This window comes from Ochotona princeps, chromosome X (genome assembly GCF_030435755.1).
Source record: "Ochotona princeps isolate mOchPri1 chromosome X, mOchPri1.hap1, whole genome shotgun sequence".
Lineage (NCBI taxonomy): Eukaryota > Metazoa > Chordata > Mammalia > Lagomorpha > Ochotonidae > Ochotona > Ochotona princeps.
Window position 1 is genome coordinate 92,512,012 of NC_080865.1, and position 19,092 is coordinate 92,531,103.

General features: G+C 40.7%; 1 long non-coding RNA gene across 1 annotated transcript in view; it reads right to left on the bottom strand.

Moving 5' to 3' along the window:
• Window positions 1-6,712: 6,712 nt before the first annotated feature.
• Window positions 6,713-19,092, bottom strand: part of LOC131478665 (uncharacterized) — a 44,687-nt gene continuing 32,307 nt past the window's right edge. The window contains exon 2 of the long non-coding RNA XR_009244596.1: window positions 6,713-6,875. This is a non-coding gene — a long non-coding RNA (uncharacterized LOC131478665). The remainder of the gene's footprint in view (window positions 6,876-19,092) is intronic.

The following is a 19,092-nucleotide window of genomic DNA, read 5'->3' on the forward strand; positions in this document are numbered from 1 at the left end:
AAGATAAAAGCAAAAATAAATAAATTAGAGGGTGTAAAAAAAGTAGGATTAATAAATAAATTCAAGAGCTGCTTGCTTGAAAGGGCTAATAAAGTAGATAAAGCTTTGGCAAACCGAGGTAAGAAAACATGCACATAAAATAAGAAATGAGAAAGGAGATATGACAAACAGCACAAACAGCAATTTTAATTGTAAGGAAATGCCATACACAGTTGTATGCTCATGAATTTAAAAAATATAATACAGAAGTACAAACTAGTAAAATTTGTACTGAAACAAACGGAAAATATGTACAAATTAATAACTGAGAAACTGCCACCCAAGATCCCTAAGCTTAATGATAAGTACTTTCCAAATTTTAAAGAAGAAAATGGAGGAAAAGTTAGGATGGACCTAATTCATCCTATGAAACAAAAATGGTGTTGATCCCCAAACCTGGTCATCATCAAACAAAATCAGAGATGAATATAAGCTTTGTTATAGTTTCTAAGTTCAAAAGTTTTAACTAACACACAGTAAAGTTTGAAAGGAGCAAAACCTCACACTCACAAAAAAATTATTCTTGTAAGGGCAACAATGATTCAACCTAAGGCAATCTATTAGTATAATACTTCCGATTTAACCAGTGCTTTTCCATTTTTTGGTGGCCTGTTTAGCAAATAAAAACATTGATATGGGCCACAAAAGCATGCCAATTGAGTCTGGTTCTAACTGGAAGTGAGAAGAAGGGGTTTCTTCTCAAGCCCACTGGTAACTCTGAGTGGCCAAGGCTGGATATTGGCATGTTTATAATCACTCTGCCATTCGCATGCTTACCTAATGGTAAGGCACAGACATGGACCAGTAAGAATGTTATGGATTTGTAGAGTAGCATAGCATCATGGGCCTGCTGGTCCCATCGTTGTGCCAAGTGTTACCCATTAGTTGTCAGGTTCTAAAGAGATGCAAGGAGATATCTCAGGAAATAGTTGGGTCAATGAGGCGATACAAAGTGTGCTGACAGTATTGGAAGAATTTTGGTATTTTCAATGATCTGGTGGTTCTGATATGTATTGGCCAGATACTGTCAGTTCAGAAGCTCTTGGTTAAACTACTCTCTGTTTTAGGATTTATCACGCTGTACTGTAATGCTTGGCATCTTGTCCTACTCTGACTAGTGTGTGATTCTACTCATTTCTATGTCCTCATACAGTATATATTTTTTATTTTTTTTAAAGAAAAAAATTTGTTTTTATTGAAAAGGTAGATTTCCAGAGAGAAAGATCTTCCATCTGCTGGTTCACTCCCCAAGTGGCCGCAGCAGCCGGAGCTGATCTGACCCAAAGCCAGGAGCCAGGAGCTTCTTCCAGGTCTCCTATGTGGGTGCAGCATGCCAAAGTTTTCGATCATCCCCAACTACTTTCCAAGGCCACAAGTAGAGAGTTTAATAGGAAATGGAGCAGCTGGGACTTGAACTGGTGCCCATATGGGATGCCATCACTTGGAGGTTGAGGATTAGCCAGTTGGACTAATGTGCCAGGCCCCTCACACAGTATTTATCACATGGAAGCTTATAAGCATTTGCCAGATGGATGAAGAATCACTTCCAGTAGATAATCAAAAGAGCAAATCACATCATTTAGTACACATTTTGTAAAATAATGAGCAAAAGGATACACATAAAAATCGTAACATAATAAAGAACATTTATTGGGGACAGAATCAAGGCATAGCATCTGCCTACAGTGCCAGGTTCCCATATGGGCAACAGTTTGAGTGTTGGCTGCTCCACTTCCCTTCCAGCTCCCTGCCTCTGGCCTGGGAAAGCAGTGAAGGACGGCCCAAAGACTTGGGACCCTGCACCCACGTGGGAGACCCAGAAGAGCTCCTGGCTCTTGGCTTCAACTCCAGTCATTGAAACCATTTGAGGAGTGAACCAGCAGATAAAAGATCTCTCTCTATCATTGTCTCTCCTATTTCTATAACTCTCCATTTCAAATAAAAATAAAACACAATTTTTAAAAATAAAGAATATTACACATAACTAAGGAATATTAAGAGTTTTTTTAAAGCAAAATAAGTGGATCTAATAAATGTATCTTTTAATATTGTTTTAGAATGTCTCATCAATTCAATAAACACAGAAGGAAAGTATACATTGGACAAATTATCATAGAAAACTTAAAGTAAAAAAACATAAGGGTAAACATGGCAGAATGCATTAACTATACAAATAAAACTATAAATTGGAAGATGTGACAAAAAGCCCTACCCTTACCTGAACAGGTATTTTATGTGACTAATCCTAACTGTGCTATTATCTCATTTTATTGTCATTTTATTCGGACAGCCCAGCCTTATGTGAGCATAGCATGTATGGAGTCTTCAAGGCAAGCAGTGTTTATGCCAGATTATCATGTGGGCAAAAAGGATTATGAAACTAAGTAGGTGAGCTGCAGATATTCAAGTGAATGAACTGCTTGCCTTTCTCCAAGTGTGACTCTTTTTGTATAGACAGCAGAGGATTTGGTTCTTGCTTTGTATTCCTAGCTGACTTTAGCTTGCTAAAATGATAAAATTATATCCACCTTGTGGAAACAGGTAAGAACCTAGCATGAGATGGAGCTCTGGAAAACAGCGTTATCTTGTAAAGTTTTGTATCATTCCCTGGGTTTGTCTGCTGTTAGCCTCGTTCTGTGCTCAGGCTTTACCTTGACTGTAACTAAGAGGCACTCAGGAAAGGTTAATGTGTCTACATTTGAACCATAGTGCGGAAGGGAGGGGGTGACCACTCTTCATAAGCACAAGTGAGTGTGGTTGTCAGCAACAATACATTACTGAGTGCTAGAGCCAGGTTTTGCCTCACATAAGTTATCTCATTCAACCCTCTGAACCTGATGAGGTAGGTACTTTTGTTGACTCGTTTTCTAAGTCAGGAAACTGAAGCTAGGAGAGGTATACTGATATAGCTACAACTATACAGCAAGGAAAATGGTAGAGGTAAAGTAGAAAGGCACCTGTCTCCTATTCCAAACTCCCTGAGATCCAAGAGATTTCTTGGGAAAGACAGATGTAGCAGGCAAGAGCTAAGGACTCTAGATTAAATTTAGTTAGCAAAGGTGAACGTTTTCTTTTCAGGAAACAAAAAGGTGAACTCAATGAAGTGTGTGCCATTTGCATAGATAAAAATGATAAATATTAAGGATATTACTTGATCCTTGAGCCAATTTATTATTTGTAAAGACTTATTTATTTATTTATTTATTTATTTTGAAAGTCAGAGTTACAGAGAGAAGGAGAGACAGAGAGAAAGATCATCCATACTCTGATTCACTCTGCAAGTGGCCCCAATGGCCAGAGCTGAGCTGATCCAAAGCCAGGAGCCAGGAGCTTATTCTGGGTCTCCCAGGTAGATGCAGGGTCTCAAGTCTTTGGGCCGTCCTTCACTGCTTTCCCAAACCGGAGGCAGGGAGCTAGGAGGGAAGTGGAGCAGCCAGGATACAAACCAGTGCCCACATGGGATCGTGGTATATTCAAAGTGAGGACTTCAGCCACTAGGCTACTGTGCTGGGCCCTACTTATTTATTTGAGAAACAGAGAGTGAGAGAAGGAACATACAACTCTGTCATTTTAGTCAATCCCCAAATGTCCAGGGCTGGGCCAGGCTGAATCCAGGGACCTGGAACTCCATCCAAGTCTCCCACACACCACACAGATAACGGGTCACTTTCCATTGAAAACTAAGATTTTCAGTTATTTTACTTGTATATGTTTATAAGATAGAAAGTGACAAATCATCACATGTCTTCAGTGTGTGAAGATCAAGTCAGGTGACTTAACATTTCTCGTTCTTCCAACACAAGAGCAAAATTTGTGTTGACCATGATTGCACATATTTAGCTTGTTGCTTTTATACCAGTGGGTGCCACAGAGCTGGCAGCTACCCCGAGGTAGTCATGTGCCTGCACACTCTGGTTTTCTGTCTTCTGCAATTTGGGAAGGGTTCACTTAAAACATGTCATAGAACATGAAAAGCTTAAGCTAGCCTAAGGATCATAGATTCAGCCCGGGAACTGACTGATGGATATCCAAATGTTTGCCACCAATTTTGCAAAGTCTGACTAAAGCGCAAAAGTAGTCTTCCTTCAAGCAGGAAACCCAAGAGACTCCAAGCATCCCACATCACAAAACAATCCTCATATACTAAACAGAATAATGACAACTATAACGGGGAGTGGGCACAGTGACACGTGGGTTAGGCACTGCTTTATTTATTCGTCTTAAAAAAGATTTATTGTTATTGGAAAGGCAGATATACAGAGAGGAAGATCTGTGTGCTAATTCACTGCCCAAGTGGCCGCAACAGCCAGAGCTGAGCTGATCCGAAGCCAGGAGCCAGGAGCTAGGAGCTTCTTCTGGGTCTTTCATGCAGGAGCAGGGTCCCAAGGCTTTGGGCTGTCCTCCACTATTTTCCCAGGCCAGAAGCAAGGAGCTGGATGGGAAGATGGGCTGCTGGGATGAGAACCAGTGCCCACATGGGATCCTGGTGTGTGCAAAGTGAGGACTTCAGCCTCTAGGCTACTGCGCTGGGCCCTAGGGACTGCTTTAGATGCCCATATCCTCAACTTTGCATCCAGCTTCTGGGTAATGTGGCTGGGATGCAGCAGATGATGACTCAGATCTGTGAGTCCCTGCACCCATGTGGAAGACTCAGAGTACCTAGCTCCTGGCTTTGATCTGGCCCAGTCAGAGTCTCTGTCGCACCCATTTGGGGCGTGAATCAGTGGACGGAAGTTCAATCTCTCTTTCTCTTTTGCTTCCCCCATTCATTCTGCATTTCAAATTAATAGATAAACAATTGATAACTACAATGAAGGAAAAACATGACCTTGGAGTGATGTCAAAATCTTGCCCTATTACTTTTCACAAGATTTGCAAAAGATCCTGTAGTGTCACGATTAAGAGAGAAACTCCATCAATACCAGACCATGTGGGCATGGGTCAGGTTCTGCCACTTACTGGCTGGATATCTTCAGATAAACGACTTCAGTTCTCTGAACCTTTGATGCCTTATGCCTGAAATAGGGTAATAATAAAAACTATCGTAAGAATTGCTGGGAGTACCAACTGAGATAATAACGTGTATGACAGCAGCTACATTGTTAGCAAGGCATTGTTAAACTAAGCCTCTCTGTGAGAATCATATGGTTGTTTCTTTTCTTGTTTCTCTGCACTGTCCCATTTGCCTATTCTTTTGCCAGAGGCTAGTTTCACCGCTGATTCCCTCTCCTTTCTCATTCTCATTTGACTCTCCTGATGAACTCTTCAAACATCCCCTCCCTATAAAATGCCCTTTTGCAAGCTGTTGGTAAATCACAGGAGTGTCAAGCCTTAATACTCTTCTCTAGCCCAAGACTCAAGACTGCTTTCAATTCCAGAAGCACCGACTTTGTATCTATATAGTCAAATTCATGGCACAGGTTTTTCTTGCAGGGGGATGGGGGAGAAAGTCTCAAATGTAAAGTAACAGCTGCTCTACCACAACTGTTGTTTTTGAGAAATTCAAACTGTTCAGATTACATTCATGCCAAAAGGAATTCTTTGAGACCACTGAGTATGCCCTAATTAATTTCTAGATGGAGTCCAACTTCATCAGTGACGTGGAGTTTATAAAATCTTCATTTACTTTATTTTGTTTTTCTCTGCTGCGTGCTCCTGGCCTCCCTGCAGCCCTACCCCAGCTATCACTACACAACATGCATATGCCATCTGTTGTCCAAGTCCTTTCCATAAAGGCTTTTAATATCTGCCTTTACATTTCATCATTGTTTTTAACTTCCCACAGGCCTGTAAGCAGATAAAAGTAGTCAATCAAGAATATCAGACTAAGAAATCAAATCAAATATCAAAACTAATTAGGGAGGGCCCGGCGGCGTGGCCTAGCGGCTAAAGTCCTCACCTTGTACATGCTGGGATCCCATATGGGTGCCGGTTCTAATCCTGGCAGCTCCACTTCCCATCCAGCTCCCTGCTTGTGCCCTAAGCAGTTGAGGACAGCCCAAAGCTTTGGGACCCTGCAACCACATGGCAGACCTGGAAAAGGTTCCTGGTTCCCGGCTTTGGATTGGCACAGCACCGGCCGTTGTGGTCACTTGGTGAGTGAATCATCGGACAGAAGATCTTCCTCTCTGTCTGTCCTCCTCTCTGTATATCTAACTTTGTAATGAAAATAAATAAATCTTTAAAAAAAAAACTAATTAGGGAAAATCCCCCCTGTAGTTCAAATGTAGCTAGTTCAACAGGCCTAATACAATTCCCCATAATATTGTGTGGGTCACCAAGCATGAGATCGCAAAAGCTCTCCTAAGGCCAAACAAGAAAGTACCCCTCTCAGGGGTATCAGTGTTGTTACAAGACGATCCTAAGAGTTCCCAACCTTAGGCAAGTACCTGGGGACACCGTCTCTAGACTTGGCGCCAGTACCAGTCAGAGACTTGTGGTCTGGTAGAAGAGACCTATTTTGTGTTGGACCACTGCTAGCTTCATGTGGGCCTGATGTGTACCTCCATGACTGAACAGGACCTTATACTTGTGAAACCCAGGTGTGAGCCTGGTTAGGGCCCCCTGGGGGGCTAAGGGACTGCCTCCATCACCCCTACTCCCACCAAGAACAGATGTCAAGCTATCACAGGACTGTCCTGTAACCAAGTGCCAGTGAGTTACAAACTTCAAATTACACAGCTCCTGATGGTCCCTGTTCTCAAGCAGACGCACACTCACAGAGCCTCTGGTTCCAGCTTCCTGCTTTCAACTGCACTCTGTTCTCACTGGTATGGCCATTTGGGTTGGGGGCATAAGCCAGCAGATGGAAGATCGAGTTCTTTGTGTTCCTCTGTCTTCCAAGTAAACAAAAATCTAAGTAAACACAATTTTAGCAAAAAAGAGGCAAGGAAGGTCATTCTACAGCAGCAATGGGTTCAATTCAGCAAGAGGATGCAACAATTATGCATTAATATGTACCCGATATTGGAGTACCTCCCTAAAAAGGGAACTATTAATAGATCTAAAAGGGAAGACAGGTTCCTGTAAAACAGCAGGGAACTTTCACATCCCATTTTCAGAAATGGATGAGTAATTCACACAGAAAATCAACAAAGCAAAGTGTACCTTAGATCAAATTGGACCTAACAAATATGTACAGAACATTTCATCCAATAGCTGCAGAATACCTATTCTTCTCAACAGACACATAACATTGTCATATTTGTGCGGTACCAGTTAATGTTTTTTGATATACATGCGCATTGCATACTTTTCGGTCAAGATAAATATGTCTATATCCTCAAACAATTAATGTCTGTGGTGAAAAATTCACAATCATATCTTCAATTTTTCTCTTAACATTGTCTATTGTTATCCTACTGGGCCATAGAATCCCCGAACTTCTCATTCCTTTCTATGGATTTCTCAATCTGTTGGGATAGTAGTGATTTTGCTCCTTTATCCTGCTTATGTACAATATTTATCAATTTGTGTACGTTAAACCATTTCTGCATCCCTGAGGCAAATCTCGCTTGTATATTAAGAATAATCTTTTTATTGTATAGTTTGATTTTGCTTGCTAGAATTTTATTGACAAATTCTGCATCTTTAGGCATAAAGGATACTGGTCAGAAGCTTTCTTCTTCTTTTTTTTTTTTTAACTTTTCATCAGGTTTTGTTATGGAAGTGATGCTGATCTATCTAGTAGAATAAGTTTGGAAAAATTATTTTTATTTTCTGCAATGATTTGTATTTTTATACATATATATATACATTTTTTAAAAGGTAGTGTCACACACAGAAACAGAGAGAGAGAGAATGACAGACAGAATATGTATCCACTGTCTCACTTTCCAAATGGCAGCAAAAGGTAGGGCTAGACGAAGCTGAAGCCAGGAGGCAGGAATTCGATCCTGGTCTCCCATGTATCTGATTGGGCCTTCTTTCAAAATTTCCCAGAAACATTAGCAGACAGTCAGATCAAAAGCAGAGCAACTGGAACTAAAATAGACGCTTGTGTATGTGATTCTGATGTCAAAGTTGGTAACTTAACCCATTATGCCATAACACTGCACACTGCACCCTAGCACCATTTTTTATAAAGACTTATTTATTTATTTACTCTAAAGATTTATTTTTTTATTGGAAAGTCAGATATACAGAGAGGAAGATGTTCCGTCCCATGATTCACTCCCCAAGTGGCCGCAATGGCCAGAACTGAGTCTATCTAAAGCCAGGAGCCAAAAGCTTCTTCTGTGTCTTTCATGCAGGTGCAGGGTTCCAAGGCTTTGGGCTGTCCTCGACTGCTCTCCCAGGTCACAAGCAGGGAGCTGGAAGGGAAGTGGGGCTGCTGGGACATGAGCTGGATCCCAGTGCATGCAAGGTGAGGACTTTAGCTGCTAAGTTACTGCACCAGGCTAAACATCATTTTTTAAAATGTTAATTCTTTCCTAAATGTTTACTGGAATTCAGCATGGAAGTCATCTGATCCAGGGCTTTTCTTTGATAGGAAACATTTTATTAGTGATTCAATCTCGTCCACTTATTATTGATGTGTTTATTAGTCTATTATTTCCATGATTAAATCTTGGTTAAGTGTATTTGTCCCAGAATTCCATACATGTCTTCCACATGGGTAGCAGGGACACAAATATTAAACCAGAAACTGAGTAGCCAGAACTTGAACAGGAGCTCTGATATGGGATGCTGGCACTGCAATGAGAGGCTTAATCCACTGCGCCACAAAACCAGCCCCAGTGTATTAGTCTTAAAACATACTTCAAAACAAGAATATATCATTAGAGAATATATATACTCACACGTTAATGTATATTATATTACTATTGTGTCTATATACACATCAATAAAAATCAATTCAACATTTACTTTTATGTCATATATGCACACACACACACATATATACATACATATATATACATATATCACACAACTGGGTTAAATTTTCATTTAATCTCTTGTGGAGGGAAGGAAGTGGAACCGGAGGGCAGATAATCAAAACAGAAAGGATTGAGGAACCAAAAAATAAAGTGACGATATGTACTGGCTTTTCAATATAGTACCTGCTTATACTTATTTTCTGCATATGATCATTGATAGGGATCCCTTATCATAGTCAAGAGTATCCCAGTTTAATGATAAATTTCTCTTCCTTCCTAAATGAAAGTCATGGTAAAGAAGAGTATGTTAAGTAGAAACAAGGGAATGAAAGAGGTGAAAGTAACAGGGATTCTAGTCAAAATGTGAGATCTTAAAGATCAAAGTATGATGTTCACCTTGATTTAAGATGATATGATGCTATGTATAACATGTTATGTTATGTATGTTATATGTTGTGTATAAACCAAAATTGAAGTATAGGTGAGGTGGTCACAGAAGGTGACTGGGAACTCGCATTTACTTTTAACATATTGGTTACTCATTACTATGTCAATTAATTCCATAATGATGTAAATTTTTACTGATGATATGTTGGAGCTTTTAATTGATCGGGATGATACTCTGCTGGCTCTGTCTTCAGACCAGAGAGGGTATACCTAAGAAGCCGTTGAACTTGACTGGACAATAAGATGCTGGACTCTATGTTTGGTATATGCTTGCAATGGGGGAATCTCAACTGAACTTGAGCTGTGGTTATGCAACAAGGTGGAGGAATCCACCATGGTGGGAGGGTTTGGGGAGGGGTGGGGAGAACCCAAGTACCTATGAAACTGTGTCACATAATACAATGTAATTACTGAATTAAAAATAATAAATAATAATTAAAAAAGATAAAAGTATGATTCCCAGAGACTCAAGAAAAGGCTTGAATATTAAGAAAAACTTTCTCATGAAGACTAGATGTTTCAGGGAGTCAAGAGTGATATGAATTTCTGTTGAGTGTGGGAAGTAACCATGCAGTGACCTTCATGGTCCATCAGTGATAAAGTAACCCATAGCTTAGGGAGGGACCCAAGGGCATGGAAAAGCTCATATGCCCCCTCTGGACTGAAATACAAGTTCAGGTACTTCCTTGTCTACGAACCCAAGCAATTAACTATTTGAAGGAAACTAGTCATTTTAGTTGTTATGTAGTCTTTGCAACATACAGCTTTACTGTATATGCATGAATCCTATTTACAGATTATTTGATCTAGGAGTGTAAGTCATACTCCTGTAACCATTTAATGAATACTTTCTAAAGACTTTATACTTATCATGATACTAGGAGCTTTGGATACAACAGGAGACAAAGCAAATATAGCCCTTTGCTTCAATTTACAAGATCAAAGTTTATAATTGTAAAAAAAAATGCTAGAAAGGAAAACTACAAGTTTTTGTTCACTTTAAAATGACATAAATAGGGCCCAGTGGCGTGGCCTAGTGGCTAAGGTCCTCTCCGGGATCCCATATGGTCGCTGGTTCTAATCCCGGCAGCTCTACTTCCTCTCTATCTCTCCTCCTCTCTGTATATCTGACTTTGTAATAAAAATAAATCTTTAAAAAAAATGACATAAATAGCTGAGCCTAATTTTGTTTCCAAATGAGGAAGGCCTCTCTGAGAATGAAACTTTTGGGGCAAGCATTTAGCCTGTTGAGGGACTTACCCACATAACAGTATCTGGGCTCCAGTCTCAGATTCCAGCTCCTGATTCCAAGTTCCCAACCGTGACGAGCCAGAGAAGCAGCAGGTGAAGGCTCAGGCAGCTGGGTCTCTGCTATCCATGTGCTTGACCTGGACTGGATTTCTGACTGCGGGCTTTGACCAGCCCCAGCTGTGGCCATTGAAAGCATTTGGAGGTATGAACCAGGTGATGGAAAACTTTGCTATCTGCATCTCTGTCTCTCAAATGACAGTTAACAATAATAAAATGGTGCTAAAGAATTTGACATTCAAGGTAGTTTTGAACGAAAGCCTGGGGTTGAAAAGAGGAAACTGGGTTTTTCATTAAGCAAGGATATATATGAGCAAAACCCCAACAGTAAAATGTACTTGAATTTAAAAACAGCAAGCGTGGCTGCTGCACAGCAAATAAGGAATGAGCTACAAGATGCAGGGTTTTGTAGGCCATGTTGCCTCTTGTGGTTTTTGCAATGCACTCAATACTCAGAGCAGCGTTTTCAACAACATGCTACTACTAGAGAACAACTCTCATCCTGCTTCTGCTTGGACAGCTGTTCTCTCTCACACCTCAACTCATATGTCACACTCTGCAAAGATGACCCCAACAGAGTAATTCTTAAAGAGTTGGCTGTCTCTTTTCTTTGAAAATGTGACAGACCAAAATAAAGGCAGAAAGAAGCAATGGGACTGCATCTCCTGGCAAACCATACTAATGATGAATGAGTAAAATAAACCACAAATAAACTACAGATGGTCCCTATCCTGCATACTTGGACTTCAAGATTCTTTTTTTTTTTTTCAGTTTACTGTGATGTGAAAGCAGCTCACATTCAATAGAGACATTGCTATGAAATTTTTAATTTGACCTTTTGCTAGGCTAGTGATATCTGGTACAATCCCCTCTCACGTTGTATACTCGTGTCAATGTTCGGAGTATGCATAAAGTAAACTAGAATACAGTGGAATGTTATTGGGTAAGGTATAATAAATTCATTTTCAACTCACTATATTTCTAGCATAAGATGAGTTTATTGGAGAATGTAATTTCACTATAAATCAAGGAGTACCCGTATGTTCTACTAATTGCAAATCACTTAGGAAGAAAATGAGCACAGATTCTGGCATATAGGGTGATTATACTGACCAGTTGCTCATACTTGAGACAAAGGTAGCATTTGAACTGGATATATAAGAAGCACAACAAAATTATTTTATCATCCAAAAGGATATTCAAAAGCACAAGACTTTCAAGAACGTAGGAATGATTTGGATTTGACAAACTGCACATATATGTGTGATACCTCAAAGTGTTTTCAAAGTTTCCTATATTGCCCCCATAATATATGCAATAAATAGTTATCATACTTTGCTATAATTAATTTATCTGGTACTTTCACCTTATAAAACTGATAGGTTATTTTATCTTAATTTTTACATTTGTAAAAGAGTAGTCCTATAAAACCAGAAAGGTAGTATATTAGTTTAATAAGGATATAACAATCCTTTGAAAATGAATAACTGTTAAGTGAGGGATGTAACTTATCTACTTGGTATGCCAAGCAAATACTGCACTAGTTTTCCATGCTACTGAGTTTAATTTAAAAATTATACACTATCGTTTTATCTATGCCTTTAAATCAAATGTCAAGGGAGAGGCATTTGGCAAAGCAGTTAAGATGCTGCTCGGGAGGCCCACATCCCACCGTGGAGTGCCGGGATCCAAGCCCCAGGTGTGTTCCTGATCCGAGCTTTCTGCTTATGTACACTCTGAGAGGCATCAGGCTATGGCTCAAGCACTCTCCTCCCTGGCATCCACCTGATAGATCCCAGCTTCAGTTCCAAGTTCTTAGCTTCTGCCTGGCCCGGACAAGTTTACTGCAAGCAGATTAGCAGGTAGGGGATCTCACTCTCTCTGTGTCCAAGTCTCTGGGCCTTTCCAAATAAACACATTAACGCCTGGCGTGACAGCCTAGTGGCTAAATCCTCACCTTGCATCTACTGGGATTCCATATGGGAGACTTAAAACAAAACAAAACAAAAAACAAAATAAACACACTTTAACAAGAATTTTTTTAAGATTTATTTATTTATTTTATTGGAAAGGCAGATATACAGAGAGAAGGAGAAACAGGAAGATCCTCTGTCTGATGGTTCACTCCCCAAGTGGCCGCAATGGCCAGAGCCAAGCCAATCCGAAGCCAGGAGCCAGGAGCTCTCTCGGGTCTCCCACGTAGGTGCAGGGACCCAAGGCTTTGGGCCGTCCTCGACTGCTTTCCCAGGCCACATGCAGGAAGCTGGATAAGAAGCAGGGCCGCCGGGATAAGAACCAGTGCCCATATGGGATCCCGGGGGCGTGCAAGGTGAGGACTGTAACCACTACGCTATCGCACTGGGCCCAACAAGAATTTTTAAATAAGACACGATAAAGTTCTGGAGTCTTCATTGTGGCACAATGGGTTAAAGCACTGATATCAGTTTGCAGCTCAAGTCCTGGGGGCTCCTTTTCTGATCCAGTTCCCTGTTAATGGTGCCTGTGTGCACGCCATTCTTCCTTTCAACTAAAAAACCTTTAAAAGAAAAAAAGAGTTTTGAAAAGTGCACTAAGCAGGTTTGTCTTTATCTTCTTTTTTCTTTTAAAGATTTATGTATTTCTTTGAAAGCTGAAGTTACAGAGGAGAGAGAATGAATCTTCCATCTGCTTATTCAGATAGCTAATGGCCAGAACTGCACCAAGCCGAAACCAGGAGCAAGGAGCTTCATCCTGGTCTCCTATGTGGGCCATCTTCCACTGCTTTCCACTCTCAGGCACATTGGCAGGGTTCCCCCAGACTTGAACTGGTATCCATATTGTGTGCTGGCATTGCAAGCAGTAGCTCTACCTGCTACACTATAGTACTGGCACCCATGTCTTCTTGCAATAATATTCTTTTAAAAAATATTTTTATTGCAAAGTCAGATATACAGAGAGGAGGAGAGACAGGAAAATCTTCTGTGCACTGATTCACTCCCCAAATGATCGCAGCTGCCAGAACTGAGCCGAACAAAAACCAGGAGGCAGGAGCTTCTTCTATGTCTCCCACTTGGGTGCAGAGTCCCAAGGCTTCGGGCCATCCTCGACTGCTTTCCCAGACCACAAGCAGGGAGCTGGATGGGAAGTGGAGCCGCCGGGATTAGAACCAGTGCCCATATGGGATCCCGGGGGTGTGTTCAAGTTAAGGACTCTGGTTGCTAGACTAATGCATTGGGTCCAATATTTTTTTCAAGCAGCTACATTCAGAACTTACAAAAATTCTTCTCTAATTGAACTTTAAGTTTCTTTTAAATTTTACTTCTTTTATTACTATTATTATCATCATCATCATTTTATGATACAGTGCCATAGGCCCTGGGATTTCCCTTACTCCCTCCCAAATCCGCTCTCCTTCACTGAGTTCCCCTATATTATTACTCTAGTATAGTTCTTCATACACAGTCATATGTCCATCATTGCGGGCATGGACAATGGCAGATATACAGTCCAGCATCCTATTGTCAAGATATAGTAAACATTTTCACTGGGAGTCCATCTTTGATCTGAAAGTAGAGATGCATACTGCATTGTATCCTCACATCTGGATATGTTAGTCTTCATTACACAGTTACTATACATCCCCTTAAATGAAAAGCCACAATACAAAATCAACCAAAGAAAAAAAAAGAAATTAAAAATGCCATGAAGTTAAATAACACGCTAGTAGATATGATAGTCTCCATTACACAGTTAGTATACATCCCCTTAAATGAAAAGCAATAAAACAACATCAATGAAGGGAAAAAAAAGAAATTAACAATGCCATGAAGTTAAATACTACTGAATGACTAATGCGTCGCTGAAAAAATGAAAAAGAAAATCAAGAACCTTCTTGAAGAAAATGATGCTCCTCTATGATCTATGAGTCACTGCAGAATTTAATCAGAAGAAAGTGTTTTGAAGAGATGACTCTAAAAACAAAATAAAAATCCTTGACATATAGTTTGTTGATCTTTGTTGGTGAGATATATCTCCTGTAGGCAACAAATAGGTGGGTTTGTTTTATCTTTTTAATTCAGTCTACTAATCTATGACGTTTGATTGATGTGTTTAAGCCACTTACATTCTGGGTTAATATGAATGGGTGGTCATTTAGTCCTGTCATTTTAGCAACGGGTTGTTCATTGATTTAGTCTTCTGAAGCTATTTTACTGGGATGTTCTTCCCATCTGCCTTTGGTTTTGGTGGGTGATATTTCTCTTCTCGGTCAAGTGAACATCTTAAAGTATCATTTGTAGGGCAGGTTTGAAAGAGGCAAATTCTTTTAACTTTTCTTTACTGTGGAAGAATTTTATTTCATTTTCAAAGACAAAAGACTGGACTCTCCCATTGTCCATGCCCGCAATGATGGACATATGACTGAGTATGAAGAACTATATGTTAGTAATGATCTAGAGGAACTAGGTGAGGGGGGAGGGAATTGGGAAGGGGATAAGGGAATATGGAGCTGTATCATAAAATAATAGCAATAATAATAAAATGTAAAAAAAAAGACAAAAGAAAGCTTTGCTGTGTACGTTATCCTGGGCTTACAATTTTTTCCTTTTAGAATGTAGAATATAGCACTCCATTATCTTCTGGTGTGTAGAGTTTCCTGTGAGAGGTCTCCTATGAGTTTAATTGGCATTCCTTGATATGTCAATTGATTTTTTAATAAATAATCTTTATTTATTTTATTGGAATGGCAGATATACAGAGAGGAGGAGAGACAGAGAGGAAGATCCTCTGTCCGATGATTCACTCCCCAAGTGGCTGCAATGGCTGGTGCTGCGCCAATCCAAAGCAAGGATCCAGGAGCTTCTTGCCGCGTCTCCCACGTAGGTGCAGGGTCCCAAGGCTTTAGGCTGTCCTTGACTGCTTTCCCAGGCCACAAGCAGGGAGCTGGATAGGAAGTGGAGCTGGATGGGATTAGAATTGGTGCCCATATGGGATCCCGGCATGTTCAAGGTGAGGACCTTAACTATTACACTAGCACGCCCGGCCTGTCAATTGATTTTTTTTCACGTGCATATTTAAGGATCTTTTCCTTATGTTCAGTTGAAGACAGCTTGATGATCATGTGTCTTGGTGAAGATCGCTTTTGATCAAGCCTGTTGGGACTTCTGTGCCCCTCCTGGATCTTGTTTCCCAATTTTTTCTCCAGATTAAGGAAATTTTCCTTTATTATTTCATTGAATACACCTTTAATCCCAGTATCTCTTTCTGCACCTTCTGGGACTCCTATAACTCTTATATTAGGCCTCTTAATAGTGTCTTTCAATTCTTGAATACTTTTTTCGGCCTGATTCAGCTCTGCTTCCAGCATTTGGTTTGTTTCCCCCAGTGACAGAAAATATCTTTCAATTCTGAGATTCTTTCTTCTGCTTGTTTCATTCTATTTTGGAGAATCTCCACTGTACTTTTAATTTGCCCCAGTGTATTCTTAATTTCTGATATATCACTTTTCATTTGATTCATTTCCAGTGTGACATACTCCTTAAATTCCTTGAATGCCTGCTTTAATGTGCTTCTCACTGTTGATAAAAAGCTTTATAACAAGTGTTTTGAATTCTGTGTACCCCATTTTCTTGATGTCTTCCTCAGTTAACTCTGAAGTTGGCAAAAGGTTTTGCTCTTTGCAGAGGAGGCTTTCGTAATATTCATTTTGCTTTTGTCTCTCCTTTTGCTCTTGGTCATTGTACCTCTGGTTAGCAGATTTTTCGTCTTGGGGCAGGTTTCTAAGCTGTGTAATCCACGGTCTACAGTTCAATTTTTACTTATTGTGGTTGCTACATGACTCTTTGTGTGCAGGCACTTGTGCCACTCCCTTCAGTGAATTCCATGTCTGGCTTCTTGTGTTAGATTTCCACCATCGTCTCCATTGCCCCAGTTCCTGGCTCACCAGTCTCCACTTACCGTGATACCGTGCTGAGGGTACACTGTTGTCTGTGTAATCTTTCTCCTACTTCTGGTTGGAGCAGGTTCCAGGATCAGGGAGACACAAGGTGTCCTATATTGCTAGGTTGTTGGTGGTGCTGATCTTTCTGGAACCTGTTGGCTATTGGCCCTGAGGGTCACAAGGACCTATTTTGACCTGTACAATGCCATAGTCGGTATTATTTTCCCTGTGGAACCAGTGCAATGCACTGAGTTCAGTGGGTTCTTGTTGAGCTCTGCACATGGGCAGCTCACTATTGTCTCTGCAGTCTTAAATTCTTTGCCACCCCACCCGAAATGGAGCCTGTTGTGCTACTACTAGAGTTCTTGATCTGCTGGCCATCAGGTCTGAGTGCTATCCAGAACTATCTCGGGTGGAACCTGCAGGATGCCACATTGTTGCAGTTTGCTGAACCAGAAATGAATTCACTCCCAACTCAGTGCATGCGCAGTACTGCCCATAGCTTTTGTCTTCTTAAACAAAATGCTGCCCAATTCAGCTCCAGGGGGCTGACTGGGCTGTGAAATCCACCCTGTTCCCACACTGCCTGCCTGTCTGGGACCTGCTGCTCTGTCTCTGCTCCTGGTCAAATCAAACACACCAGCAAGATGGGCAGTTCTTTGTCTGGGTTCACCTCCTGAGCCCCCAGTGAACACCCCTTCCCACCTTGTTGCTGGTGGAGTTCCAGCCGCCAGTGGAGTTCAGATTGTTGCTTGCTGAATGTTGCTGTGGTATCAGTCACTGCAACACCACACCGTTGTGTCGACTGCTTTCCTATGTCTGTCAGTCTCCAGGTACCCCTCTGCTGTTGTTCTGTCCTCTTCTGTTTCCTGCAATGTGCTCTCTCTGCTTCATACTGGCTAATATTTCTCCATCTGTTTAAATGTGTCCTTACCCTGTTCTGACATCTTGATTCTACCCCCAATATTTTTTTTGAGCTTTCTTTTATTTTATTTGGAAAGGCCGATATACACAGAGAAGGAGGGGCAGAGAGGAAGATCTTCCATCTGATGGTTCACTCCCTATGTGGCTCCAACGGACAGAGCTGAGCCAATCTGGAGCCAGGGTCCAGGAGCTTCTTCTAAGTCTCCCACGTGGATGCAGGGTCCCAAGGCTTTGGGCTGTCCTCCACTGCTTTCCTAGGCCACAAGCACAGATCTGGATGGGAAGTGGAGCAGCCAGGATACTGGTACCCATATGGGACTCTGGCAGTAGATGCAAGGTGAGGATTTAGGCACCAGCATATTGTGCCAGGCCTGAAATATCCTTAATGATGAGAGAGTACTACAATATATTACTACTGAAAATAAATTTATTATAGGGTCTTCCAAAGGGTTATGGACAGTAACAGGTTAAAAATAAGAGTTAAAATCACATTAATATGATCTCACTTTTGCTTTTTAAGATCATGATTATATCTATAATGAACTTATATGAGAAATATCCAACATAATACAGTATTAAATATGCTGCCACCACCTTACATACAGACTGATTAAAGGGCAAATTAAAGTGTCACGAAGTCATCCTGTTAACCTCCTCAGACAGCAATGTGCATGCCAACCACCTGTGAATCTTGTTAAAATGCAGATTCTGATTTGGGAAGTCGCAGTGGACTCGTGATCCTGCATTTCTGTGCAGTTCCCAGGTGGTGCTCATGCCGCCGGACCACAGTTTCAGGTGGAAATGTACTAGCATACAAGGAGGTTACAGTTTTCAAAAAGATGTATTGCAAATATGCCTTTAGTTCTCATTTCTTTTATTCATACTTATAAAAATTTCAACTAAAAATTACAAATATTCCATCTGGATGTAAATGTTCTCCATCCACAATGCAATATATTAGATACTGATGTTAGAGTATCTAACTGTGTTCCAAACACACAGAAGATTGCTAGATTATTAATAAATACTTTTACAATGTTTGATTAAAAACAGCTTTTGGGGGGTGGGAGTTTGGGAGGGGAATCCCAGCCTATACGAAATTGTACCACATAATTCAGAATTCAAAATAAAAAATATATTTTAAAAAACAGCTTTTTGCAATAGAATTCAAGTGCCATAGAATTTCTCTTTTATAAATGGTTTTTATGTATATCCACAGAATTTTGCAACTTGCATCACTCTCTAATTTTATTTATTTATTTATTTATATTTCAGAGGCGGGCAGGCAGACAGACACACACACACACACACACACACACACAGAGCAAAAGTGAGAGAGAGAACTTCCATCTGCTGATTCACACCCTAAGTAACCACCACAGCCAAGGTTTGGCTGAGCCAAAGCCAGGGGCCAGGAACTCAATACAGTTCTCTCATGTGCATCGCAGAGATTGAACTCTTTGTGCTGTCACCTCTGAAGAGTACATTGGAAAGAACCTGGAATTGGGCATGGAGCTTGGCCTTGAACCTAATCATTTCCATGTGGGATGCATTCCAAGTGACATCTTAACCACTGTG